The 14,075-nt window shown below is 34.5% G+C and overlaps 1 protein-coding gene across 2 annotated transcripts in view; it reads left to right on the top strand.

Annotated features, from left to right (window-relative positions):
* VPS13A (vacuolar protein sorting 13 homolog A) overlaps positions 1 to 14,075 on the top strand; it is a 308,176-nt gene that overhangs the window by 277,982 nt on the left and 16,119 nt on the right. The gene's annotated exons all lie outside the window — the stretch shown is intronic.

Genomic DNA, 14,075 nt, shown 5'->3' with positions numbered 1-14,075 from the left:
AAGACTTTCAAAATTTAAGTATCTTGGCCTTATTTTATAGGTACTTTTTCATTGTAATTTATATTCAGTTTTCAGTCTCTGCTTTCCCTCCACAGTAAATTACCAGTGAAATCATCTCTTCATAACTTCCTGTTACTAAGAGGTTTCCGTTTTATATGGTTATGCATATATATGTATATGCAGAACTATATATATTTATGCACATATATAAACATAACTATACAAATTATGTCTTTATACCAAAGATAATTGTGTTTATTTTTTAAGGAAAGATTTAATATTTTTAGAATTTGAGAATTTTTCCCCTTTTGGATATCATACCTGGTGTTTAAGAGATAGGGTTGTATCACAGGCAAAATATTTTTCTTTTTTCTCAGTTCCATTGTATTAATAAGAGAGTCCCTGCTTATTACAAGGTTGTTTATTAGGGGCAATTGTACTGTTATAGTTTTCTAAATTAAAGAGTGAGTGAATAGAAAAGAAATCTAGGCTGAGAACTAGGGCACAAAATGTAATTGTTACATGAAAGTAGACCTAGATAAGATGTCCTTTCCATGCCTTGTAACTATACTTAAATATTCAGTTTCTGGATAGTTGTTAACCATGTGGAAAAGCAAGTGTACATGGAACTCTCCTTTGCTTAAGGAACATTTTTTTTGTCTGAGGTTTTTTCCAATTTAGAGATCTGAACTTAGGAAAGGAAAGTAGGTAGAAAACTTTATAACAAATTAGGCATCTGCCCCTGTTAATCAAGCAGTGCAACAAGAATACATGGTACTGTAAGTAATGAAATAAATAACATGATTATTTTAAAACCTATAGAGAAAATAGAGACAAAATTCAACATATGAAATAATGGCAAGATTTTGAGAATGGATTTTTTTTTTCAAATCAAAGCAGTTATAATTGATGGAAATTTATCATTGAGCTATATATATTATTATTAACATTAACTTACGCCATTTGATTTACTTTAAAATGTTGATTTCAAACATGGCAGCGATGATGTTATTAGGAGAAGCAGTCATACATTATTTAGTCTATAGGCAGAAACATAAGTTTGTGAATAGGACTTAAAGTAAAAAAATTTTTAAAGGCCATATGTTCAAAATAGTGTACTGGATCTTAATATAAGAGCTTGCTTTACCTAAATCTTTTAGAAGAATCCTGAGTTAAAATTCCTCTTGATGAAAACATCCATATTAGTTCTGTACCTTCCGTACATTGTCCCTCGTTGCTTAATTACATTTTCATTTATTTGACTGTTTTTACATTTTAATTACATTTTCATTTATTTGACTCTTGACTGTAATTCCTAATAACTTGAAAACCTAAGATTTGGAGAGTGGTATGATATTAATTTAGCAAGATAATGTTAATATAATGTATGCCATCCACTTAAGTCAAATAAGTGTTACGAGTAAGAAATTACTGGGTAAGAGGTACTGGTTTCATTTATCTTTATGTATACGTTTTCTGGGTGGAACAAAGTTTGTTTTTGAAAATATAGAATGGTACTTTTTAAAAGTTTTCTCAAATTCTTGTATAGTGATGTATATATAGCACTATACTAAGCACATATAAAAACTTTATTTTCAGGGAATTTATTATCACTACCAAATGTTTCTTTGTCAGAACAGTTGCATATATTTGTTATTTAAGTATGTATGAATTTAACGTTTTTTTACTTAAAATGTGGTAGATCCATTCATTCCTGGAGTCTAGCGTTTACTCAGCCAGCTTGTGAAGGTGAATGTAGTACTTATTTTTCATCAGCCTTGGTGTACCAGCATTAAAGCCTAAGTACCAGTTCTTTTAAATCTTTTTTAAAAAATCAAATTCCTGGTCGCGTGACCAACAAAATGGAGGAATGCCAAAGATGAAAAAAACAAAGATACAAAACAAGCAAAGGCTTGCAATTACAGCTCATAGATTTAGAGCCAGATGTGCCCTTAGAAGTTGTCCGGTTTAAGTTCCTTGTTTTAAACATGAAAAACTGAGACCAGTGAAGTGAGGTGGTGCGTCCAAGGTCATACATAGATTTATTGAATGACAGGATTGGAAACTGTGTCCTTTGGTTAAAAATTAAGTGTTCTTTCCACTGTAGCAAATCTTACAAGATAACATATGAATTTAAGCCTAATTATACTGCAAGATCTTTAACTTCATCTCTCCATAACTTTGGGAAATTACAAGCCTTATATTGTAAGCATGGGAATTCAAACTTGTTCAAATTGTTGAACAAAGATCTCTATTAAAATAATTTTATGCTTATTTGAGCTATTGATTATATTGAGCAAATAAGAATTCAAAGCATTAATAGTCATTTAAGAGGAATTTAGGAGAAACTTACATAAAAAATAAAAACATTCTAATTAAACTAATAAACAATACTGGTTAAAATGAATTACTTAAATATATATATATTTTTTCAATTCTCTCAGCTCCCATTTTTAGCTTGATAACTACACTATGTTAAGGTGATTCCTAATGCTTTCTTATGAAATTTTTTTTTTCTTTTTAGAGGGCAGGGCAGTTGGGGTTAAGTGACTTGCCCAAGGTTACATGGCTTTCTGAGGCCAGATTTGAACTCAGGTCCTCCTGACTCCAGGGCTGGTGCTCTATTAACTGCGCCACCTAGCCACCCCTTAATGCTTTCTTGAAAACAAAAATTTAGTGAGCTTTAGTGAAAATTATTTTTTAATGTAAAACCATGATTTTGAATTTGGTTCAAACTAACAGACTTCCGTGGGAAAAGTTAATTCACTATTTCCTGCTTTTAAAGGTTAAAAAAGCTTTAAATTATATTATGTAGGACCATAATTTATAATGTAGAAAAATAGCCCTTTCTTCCTGAGCATATCATTTGCAGGCAATAGCCTTTTTGTATCTTGTCTGGAAACAAAAACTACCATTTGTTCTTTGTTGTCAGCGATTTTCCTCTTGTCCCCATTTTCCTTTATTCCCCAACCCCTCCCCTGCAGGATGTTTTAGTCTTAGCTTATCTTTCAAAAGGAAATTTCTGCCTCTCATTGTGTAGGTATATTGACACAGAGCTGACCTACACAGGTGATATATTCTGCATCATGTCTATTTTTTTTTAATTGTCTGTCTTATCACTTCTAAAGATAGCTCAGTTTGTGATGTGGTGTGGGGGAGAGGCTGTTTTTGTTTGTTGTGTGTTTCTTTTCTTTCAGAAATTACAGGAGTTTGCAAATAGCTTGAAGCTCTGCCTTGACAGCAATCAGAAGATACCTGCCTTCATCTGATATGATCTTTACCTTTACTGCTTCAGGAAGATGATCACATCTGATCTGGAAGAGAGGTCTTATCATAGGCAGTCAGATCATCAGACTAGTGCCGAACAGTCTGCCTGACCTCACCTGAAATTTTCAGTAAGTGTGACAAGAAGTAGACACCAAAAGGCTAATTGGATTCCACTCTTCATTCACCTTCTCTTCCTCTTCAGAAAGATGTTTCTGAAGGGGACGATAAGGCTGAGAAGAGAGCCCAAATCTGTTATGCAGGCTAATTAGGTTCGTTAGTCTTAGACAAGGTAGAACCCATGGAGAAAGAGTTATGTTTCTCTTTTTAGGAAGACCAGCTTTCTAGTTGTTGAGGATAGCAGAATTCAAGTTTCTGAATACAAATAGGGCCACTATGGGAAAATTTTTGGGACTCTTAAAATACTGAGTTTGGTGATAAGGCCCTTACTTAGCTTTATGCTGAACTGAATCCGGGAGTTCATTCTACTTGGAATCTTCAGGTGTTATAATGCAGGTATTTCTTGACTAAAGTTGTTGGCATTGACCAAATCTCACTCTGAAGGCTTAATTTCTCTATGGAAGTTTCAGGTCTTCTCTTATATCAGAATTTAGGAAGAACTGATTTTTACAATATATGAAATAGTTATTTTGGCCAAGCCCTGCAGCTTGAATCAATTGAATGAGTCTTATGATTATTTGAAAGATTTGTTATCTATTGTATTCATTAAATTTTTACCAGTGTATCTGATAGAGGTAGACAACTGTCTAAGAAAAAGTATTTTTTAGCAAGTAAAAAAGTATATAATTACCTTAAAATTCGGTTTTTTAAAGATTAAATCCATCTTTGTTTCAAACTGACATCTTACCCAATAAGAAAGATACTTATAACAGTTAACACAAAAACTCTTAAACATAAGTTTCATTTCAAGGAGGCCTCCATTCTATGCTTGCACTCGCCATTTACCTTCTTGAAGCTAACCTTTGTGCAGGTAGGTGGCACAGTGGATAAAGTGCTGGCCCCGGAGTCCAGAGAATCTGAGTTCAAATGCAGCCTCAGACACTTTCTGTCTGTGTCACCTTGGGCAAGTGGCAAACCACTCCATTACCTTTGCCAAGAAAACCCCAAATGGGCTCACGGAGAGTCAGACACAGCTGAAAATGATTGAACACCAGCTAACTTTCATACTGGTATTGTAGCCTTTCCTTTTTTTTTATTACTCTAGTACCTATTGACTCACAGATCCTCAACAGATTAGTACTACAGAGATGAATTCAAAAGACCTTTTGTAAAGAGTTAGCTAGCTAGGTGCAGTAGAGAGGGTGCTGGACTTGGAGTCAGGAAGACTTGAGTTCAAATCTTTCTTCAGATCATTAGTAGTTGTATGACCCTGGTCACAGCACTTCCTCAGTTTATACATTTATAAAAGAGGGATGAGAATAGTACCTTCTTCTCACAGTTATTGTGAGGATCAGATGAGATGTGGAAAGTGCTTTCAAATCTTAAAGCATGACATAGATGTTAGGTATTATTATTTTTTTATTAGCAGTTATTGTGGGTGATGCAGCATACATTTGTTCTTAAAGTCTGAGACTGACCTATAGACTTCCTCATGGATCTAAAAATGAAATTTAAATGTTATTACTAAATCAGAACATACTTGACATTTCTTTATTTACACTTCTTAGAATAATTCAAAGGTTGACTTTAGTTCATAAATCTGTAAGAAATTCCAGTCCTGGTTACTCCTCATAACTCCCTTCTTGTAAAATATGATGAGAGTTTGTCAGGCATGAGCACACTGTAGGGAAGTGACTTAACTCTTGAGAAGTTTTCAGTTGGTTTTAGCCTGAGCTCTCTAAGGACAGAGACCAGATTTATGTACTAAAAGGTTGAATATTGCATCGTTTCTTGGGGAAAAAAATATGCTTTGCAGATTAAGTGGCTACTCTTGCTCTAATAAAGTTCAAAATTTATTGACTAAGGAACAAAATCAGAACTTAACTATTTTCCTGGATTTTTTTCTAGATCAATTTGATAAAAATGATTATATGTAAGGAAAATTGCAGGGCAGAGTTTACATATAATAGAATTTCAACTTCTCTGTTGTGATACATGAGTAACATTGCATATATGTGAAGCACTAATGATGGACTGATAAAAGGCCCTAGACTTTGCCACATGGCCCAGGTCCCTGGCATTTACCTGAGGCACATAGCCCTTCTCAGTTTTCAGCTGCCTTTTCATTGTGTCCTTCGTTGTCTGTGCCACCCAGCCTCACCCTAGATTGCCACTCCTTGATTCCATCTAGACCCCTTCTCTGTTACCTTCAGGTCTGTTACCTTCCAGTCATCTGAGACTCCTTGGCCATTCCTAGATCACATCCAGGTCTTCCCATAGTCTTACGATATTAAAGGTCTATCTTGCCTCCCATTAAATTACTCAGGTTCCAAGAGTCTAGCCAGTGCTCAGATTCTTAAAATCTGACCAGTAGAACGAATTCTTAAAATCTTGTCCACCCCGAGATCAAGTAGGGGGTGGAGCCAAGATGGCGGAGTAGAAACACGACCCTCCCGCGGCTCCGGCTTCCACCCTCCCCAATCCATGTAAAAAGGGGACTCTAAACAAACTTTGGAGCTGCAGAACCCACAAAATGACACAGAGAAGCTAACCTCCCGCTGAGAACAGGCCGGCAGGAATCGGCCAGCACAAAGCTCTGGGAGCCATATATGCACCAAGTGGTGTAGCTTCCAAATTCCTAGAGGTGAAGCTAAAGGAATTAGAGGAAGAAATAGATAGCAAAATTATACTAGTGGGAGACCTTAATCTCCCCCTATCTGAACTTGATAAATCCAACCTCAAAATAAACAAGAAAGAAGTTAAGGAGGTGAACAGGGTTTTAGAGAGGATAGGTATGATAGATCTCTGGAGAAAACTGAATGGGGATAAAAAGGAATATACTTTCTTCTCAGCAATTCATGGCACATATTCAAAAATTGACCATGTACTAGGGCATAAAAACCTCACAATTCTATGCAGTAAGGCAGAAATATTAAACGCATCATTCTCAGATCATGATGCAATAAAAATTATATGCAATAAAGGGCCAGGGAAAGACAGACTAAAAACTAACTGGAAATTAAACAATTTGATCCTAAAGAACGAGTGGGTCAAACAAGAAATTATAGAAACAATCAGTAATTTCATTCAAGAGAATGATAATAATGAGACAACATACCAAAATCTGTGGGATGCATTAAAGGCAGTTCTTAGGGGAAGTTTTATATCCCTGAGTGCATACGTGATTAAATCACAGAAAAGGGAGCTCAACGAATTGGGTATGCAATTAAAAAACCTAGAAAAAAAACAAATTCAAAATCCCCAATTAAATACTAAACTAGAAATATTGAAGACTAAAGGAGAGATTAATAAAATCGAAATTAAGAAAACTATTGAACTAATAAATAAAACCAAGAGCTGGTTTTATGAAAAAACCAACAAAATTGATAGACCCTTAGTCAATATGATAAAAAAAAGAAGAAAAAAGAAAACCAAATTATGAGTATCAAAAATGAAAAGGGTGAATCTACCTCCAATGAAGAGGAAATCAAAACAATAATTAGGAATTATTTTTCTCAATTGTATGCACATAAATTTGACAATCTTAGGGAAATGGATGAATATTTAGAAACATACAAGTTGCCCAGATTAACTGAGGAGGAAGTAGATTACTTAAATAATCCCATCTCAGAAAAAGAAATTGAACAAGCCATCAGTCACCTCCCTAGGAAAAAATCTCCAGGGCCAGATGGATTCACTAGTGAATTCTATCAAACATTTAAAGAACAATTGATTCCAATACTCTACAAATTATTTGGGAAAATTAGTGAAGAAGGAGTCCTACCACATTCTTTTTATGACACAAATATGGTACTGATACCTAAATCAGGAAGAGATAAAACAGAGAAAGAAAATTATAGACCAATCTCCCTCATGAATATAGATGCAAAAATTCTAAATAAAATACTAGCCAAAAGACTACAGCAACTTATCTCAAGAATAATACACTTTGATCAGGTAGGATTTATTCCAGGAATGCAAGGATGGTTTAATATTAGGAAAACCATCAGTATAATTGAGCATATCAACAATAAAACTAGCAGAAACGACATGATCATCTCAATAGATGCAGAAAAGGCTTTTGACAAAATACAACATCCATTCCTATTAAAAACATTAGAAAGTATAGGAATAAATGGAGCCTTCCTTAAAATAATAGGTAGCATCTATTTAAAGCCATCAGCAAGTATTATATGTAATGGGGAGAAGCTGGAAGCATTTCCCATAAGATCAGGGGTGAAACAAGGGTGTCCACTATCACCCCTCTTATTCAATCTGGTACTAGAAATGTTAGCAGTAGCAATTAGAGAAGAAAAAGAAATCAAAGGAATCAAGTTAAGCAAAGAAGAGACCAAGCTATCACTCTTCGCAGATGATATGATGATATATTAGAGAATCAAGTAAAAAACTGCTTGAGACAATAAATAAATTTGGCAAAGTTGCAGGATATAAAATAAATCCACATAAATCCTCGGCATTCCTATATATTTCCAATGAAACTCAACAGCAAGAAGTAGAAAGAGAAATCCCATTAAAGTTACTGTAGACATTATAAAATATTTGGGAATCTACCTGCCAAAACAAACCCAGGACCTGTATGATCATAACTACAAAACACTTTTCACACAAATAAAATAAGATCTAACTAATTGGAAAAGTATCAATTGCTCATGGCTGGGTCGAGCTAATATAATAAAAATGACAATTTTACCTAAATTAAATTATATATTTAGTGCCATACCAATTAATTTACCAAAAAACTACTTTATAGAGCTAGAAAAAATAGTAACAAAATTCATCTGGAAGAATAAACGGTCCAGAATATCAAGGGAATTAATGAAAAAAAATGCTAGGGAAGGTGGACTAGCTTTACCAGATTTCAATCTGTACTATAAAGCAGCAGTCATCAAAACTACTTGGTACTGGCTTAGAAATAGAGGAGTGGATCAATGGAATAGATTAGGCACACGAGATTCAGAAGTCAACGACTACAGTAATGTATTGTTTGATAAACCCCCAGACCCTGGTTTTTGGGATAAGAACTCACTATTTGACAAAAACTGCTGGGAAAACTGGAATATAGTATGGCAGAAACTGGACATAGACCATTATCTAACACCATATACCAAAATCAAGTCTAAGTGGGTTCATGATCTAGGTATAAAGGTTGATACTGTAAGCAGTCTGCTAAAACAAGGAATAGTTTACCTATCAGACTTGTGGAGAGGGAATGACTTTACGACAAAACAGGAATTAGAGAACATTATAAAATGTAAAATGGATAATTTTGACTACATGAAATTGAAAAGTTTCTGTACAAATAAAGCCAATGTAACCAAGATTAGGAGGGAGGTGGGAAATTGGGAAAGAATCTTTACAACCTATGTCTGACAAAGGACTCATCTCTAAAATATACAGAGAACTGAGTCAAATTTATAAGAATAGAAGTCATTCCCCAATTGATAAGTGGTCAAAGGATATGAACAGGCAGTTTTCAGAGAAAGAAATTAAAGCTATCTATAAGCACATGAAGAAATGTTCTAATTCACTATTGATTAGAGAAATGCAAATCAAAACAACTCTGAGGTATCACATCTCACCAGTTAGATTGGCTAAGATGACAAAACAGGAAAATGACAAATGCTGGAGAGGATGTGGGCAAACTGGAACACTAATGCATTGTTGGTGGAATTGTGAACTGATCCAGCCTTTCTGGAAAGCAATCTGGAACTATGCCCAAAGGGCTATAAATACTTTCATACCCTTTGATCCAGCAATACCACTCCTAGGGTTATATCCCAAAGAGATCATAGAAATGGGAGAAAGACCCATATGTACAAAAATGTTTATAGCAGCTCTTTTTGTTGTGGCAAAAAATTGGAAATTAAGGGGGTGTCCATCAATTGGGGAATGGCTGAACAAGTTGTGGTATATGCATGTTATGGAATATTATTGCGCTATAAGAAACGGGGAGCAGGCGGTCTTCATATTTACCTGGAGAGGCTTAAAAGAACTGATGCTGAGTGAGAAGAGTAGAACCAGGAGGAATTTGTACACAATTACAGACACAACGTATGTGTGATGACCAACTTTGATAGACTGGACTCTTCTCAACAATGCAGGGATATAAGTCAACCCCAAAAGACGCATGATGGAGAGAAAAACGTGCATCCAGAGAAAGAACTAGAAAGAACTAAATTTATATCCAGGTGGAAGCAAAATACCTGATCTTTTTTGTTCTCTTATTTGATTTTATGTCCTCTTTACCATTTTTCATTCCAGCTGGTACAATCCATCCTTATAACCTGACCATTGTATAATGTGAAAGTATTTACAGATCCTATACTTGATTATAAGACACCATGGGGGAGGGGGAGGGGAAGGAGGGGGACAAAATGTGAAATTCAAGGAATTGTGGAATTGAATCCTGTAAACTAAAAGGAAACAAACAAATTAATAAATTAAAAAAAAAATCTTGTCCACCCCAACAGGTGCTTTACTAAACCTTGTCTGTGACTGAAAGGTTTGGGTTGAATTCATTTAAAGCAGCACCCACATAATTTGCTCTTGGTTTTTGAGGTTCCCATCACCCCTGGACTTCAGCATTGATAGTTCACATTTTTTAAGGAGGAGCGGTACTACCAGTTTCGTCTCTTATGTTTGGATAAAACAGCACATTCTATTTACACACACGTGGTTTTCTTTTGGATACATTAAAAGCCTTCTGATGTTGGATTGCTATGAATTATAGACTGTTGTAAAAGAAATGCAGTTAATACAACTTAAGCATTTATAATAAACTAAGTTTTTCCCTTTTAGTAGATACTATGACCATAAAATAATTAGTTGTTACCTGCTATCTTTGGATTCAGGGACTTTAGCCTGTGTGGCCAAGAACATAATTTCTTGCATGCAAACCAGCTGTAGTTTAGGGATCCTCCAAAGGCTTGTTCTGAGCACTTAACTACTTATTATTCATATCTTTTTAAACACTCCTACTTTTATTTTCTGCTCAAGTAAATGCCTGACGTGCCCCTGCAACTCCTGCTTCTGTTGATGGCCAAAGTTGCAGACCAGATGTGGAAAGAATTTAAATTAGCAAAGTTTTATTATAATTGATCAAAGAAACCTAGTTGAATTCAAGCATTTATTACTGTAATCTGAGATTAATCTCAAAGTTGATATGAACCACTGAAACATTTACCTTATCAGGTGACTTTAGGAAGAAGAGGCTATTCAGTTAGATGTCATTTGAGGAAGAAAAGACTGTTCTGGCCTAATTTGGATTCAGTTGTTTCTTAAGTGACTGGAAAAGTTCATTGGTGTTTTTTTTAAAAAAAAAAAAAAAGGTTTATGTTTTCTGCTACTAAGTGCAGTCACTTACTTAGACTATATGGAGTATTTTCAATTATAGCTTTACCCTTCTCTGGGATTTGTTGTTTCACAAAGTAAGCATAAATGGTGAGTGGTTCCTTATGATTAAACTTATTTCTATGCCCATTCAAGGTTATGGGTTTATCTTGTGCTGGCAAATCTGTTGTAGTTTGACATTCTTTCATAGTCTATTGATTTCTTTTTTTATGGCTGTCATCTTTAGCTTTTAGTCTTGATATCTTGTATTTAGATGAAATAGGTTTTTTTCCCTGTTATTTCCCATTTATACTCTCAAATTGGTGTCTTTAAAAATCCCATTTTAGCCCAAATGAGGGTCTGTTATATATTCTAAAATGTGCACAATAATTTCTTAAATGCAGTTTTCCATAAATGATTTTTATATTGTTAATTAATTGTTTTTATTTATTTTATTGTTTGAGACCTGAAATATTTCATGCCAGTGGCTTTACCTCTTAGCTATATCATAATTTCTGGTTGATTAGATCTTTTAGCAGTCAGTTGTGTGAGTCTTTTTTCTCAAATATTTGGATAGTTTGAATTATTCAGAAAATATTTTTTGATTCCCTCAATCATTTCTAAGGGAAATGTTTCACTATACATATGAAGTCTGGATAATAACCAAGATTAGTTCTAAAGGCTGTCCTCTCATTTCCTTTGCTCCTTTCCATCAGTTTCCATGTTTAGGTGATGATTTGGTTGATTTGTTTACATTAAATGAGCTATTTTTATATACTTATCTTTCTGAAGGCAGAGAGTATCCTGTTGTCAGTGACCATGGCTTTATTATTTATCTGACTACAGATTCCAGTACACGTGAAAAGTACAGTGTGTTATATGTGACATTGCTCATTACTTTTACACATTTCCCAAAGGTTTGTTGGGAGGTAATGTTTATTCATGATGAATAAAGCAAAGAAAATTTCCCCACCTGTGCTGGAGTATAAGAATAAGGCTACGAAGGGAATATGAAACAGTTTGGATTAAAATATTTTGTGCTGATAATACTTGTCTACGTGTTGTCCTTAGTTACTGCCTAAGGACTCAGGGTAGTGATTTCTAACCCTGGTTTTATAACAGTTCAAAGTATTATCAGTTATTTTCAGATGTATCTCAAATTTAAAGATATTGCTTAGTTGACTTTAATAAAGGTATGCCACACAGCACTTTGGGAAACAGAAAGCAGTGTGGCCAAGTCAAGCAAATAGTAATGGGGTACTGATAATCTAAAATAGTTGGAGTTTGATGACTAGGAAATTGAACTGAACCAAGCTTGGAATAAAGAGAATAAGACTTAATAGATGAACGTCATGTTGATTGAGGCATTGAATGTCTTGTGATTATAAGAGCCCTAGCCTTCACATCAGCAGCCACTAGGTGCAAATGTTATTAAAGGCCCAGGGAGTGAATTTCATCAAAGGGGGAGATAGCACAGATTTGGGGTTGGGAATACAATACTGGATAGAGAGTTAGGATTCCCAGGTGATCATGATGACTGTGTGGCACTGGCAGTCCAATTCAAATGTGCTATAGAACCATTTAAATTCACTGTGTCAGTTTTTGTATCTGTAAAGCGGGGTGGGGGGGGCGGGGAATGAAAGTGCCTGCGTGTTACAGGATTATTGTGAGAAGCTAATGTTAGAAGTGCTTCTTTGGATGTCTTTTTTAAAATCAGAAAAAAAAATCGCACTAAATGATTCCTTTCAGGTTTTAAAACTCTGACCCAGCTGTGTGATCTTATATCTATAAATTCTTTGACAAGTAAAAATAAATAAATGGGAAGGGAAATAAAACACCTAAGCTTTAAGTGTGAATGAGATTATTTTTTTTAATGGGAAGGATGTAATGATGGATTGAGGAAGGCATATACGGAGGTTAAAGATGAGAGAAATAGGGAAGGAGTTATAATAGCATTGGAACAAAAGCTGTTAATGCGACAGAATTGTGAAATCTATGCTATGCTTCATGTGCATTGAGTTTGAAAGCAGCTTTTCCTTTTCAGTCCTGGCCATGTTTTTTCCATTAATTCATTATTTAAGTGGATTATTGTTCTATAAGGAGTTTTCTTTGAATGATTCTCAAAAACCTCAGTAACAGATGATATATTTCATGGAATCAAGTATACTATTTGTTTCAGTTCATACTATATCGTCTCTTGGCTTCTGCTTATCTTTTAAGTGCTTTGTAAACTTGGGTCTAGAAGACATTCCATATGTTTATTCCTGGATAATTTTGACAGTGTTTATATCCAGAAACCAGTGTGATTTTTGAAATTAGCTTAATTTCTTCCAGTCATACTTCGGATTTGGTTCAAATTAGTCTCAAGAGACTGAAAATGGGGAGGAAAAGCTGTTGATTCTTTTCCTTTGCTGCTGTAGTATAATAGGATTCAATTAACATTTAGGTCCACTGCCATGCTTGAGTTGAATGTGAGGTACATTAAAAGGCAAAATGAGAGTGTAGACATGTGGGGATTGAACTAAGAGGTTGTAATTTGTTTAAAGACATAATCTTTTAACGTAGTGTATAATCTGTATTTGTAGAAATGGGAGGTTTATATTTAAACCACATCCTTGATTTAATGAATTAGGTCTGCTAGCCAAGTTATATTCAGCAAATAAAAATAGATTGTATATTTTTAAGACTTATAAGCTTTCCCATTTTTCCTGGATAATCCACTCCAGTGTTCCTGGATAATCCACTCCAGTGTCTTACAACCTTGTTATTAGAAAGTTCTTCCATGTAACTTGCTCCTTTCCCTTATACTTCTCTTTTCCCATTATTTCTTCTTATATCTCAGGTGAAAAAGAGCCACTATGGAGTCTCCATACAGAAGAGTCATCCACCTTTGTGCTGAGTCTTCCAGAAATTTGATATTCATTATAAAATCATTCTTATGTGTTCTTTGCTCAGAGTGAAATAATTCCAATTCCTTTTACTATTTCCTCATTAGCCATGTTTTCCAAACCTTTAACATCCTTGCTATCTCCCCAAATCTTCAAAGTTGGCATCATTTTATATACATTTGTTTTTGCTTTACAGAATTCTAGTCACACTTACTTAATCTGCCTAAAAGTAACTCTTATCATAATGAGAAAGGAAAAAGATAAGGTTATTAAAGAATGAGCATTTCAAATCCTAATAACTTTGGAAAACAGCTTCACACCTGGAAGAAATAATGGTGTAGAATGAACAATGAAGAAACAATTTCATTAATTGTTGTCATTTCTGTACTTCTCAAGGGTAAAGGGCAGGTGAAGTTTGGTATAGGAATGAGTGTGATTTAAAATAAGAAGGAA

Source organism: Petaurus breviceps, unplaced genomic scaffold (assembly GCF_028583685.1).
Source record: "Petaurus breviceps papuanus isolate PSGF00001 unplaced genomic scaffold, PetGlider_PUasm1.0 138, whole genome shotgun sequence".
Classification (NCBI taxonomy): domain Eukaryota; kingdom Metazoa; phylum Chordata; class Mammalia; order Diprotodontia; family Petauridae; genus Petaurus; species Petaurus breviceps.
This window is presented reverse-complemented; position numbering and strand designations above follow the sequence as displayed.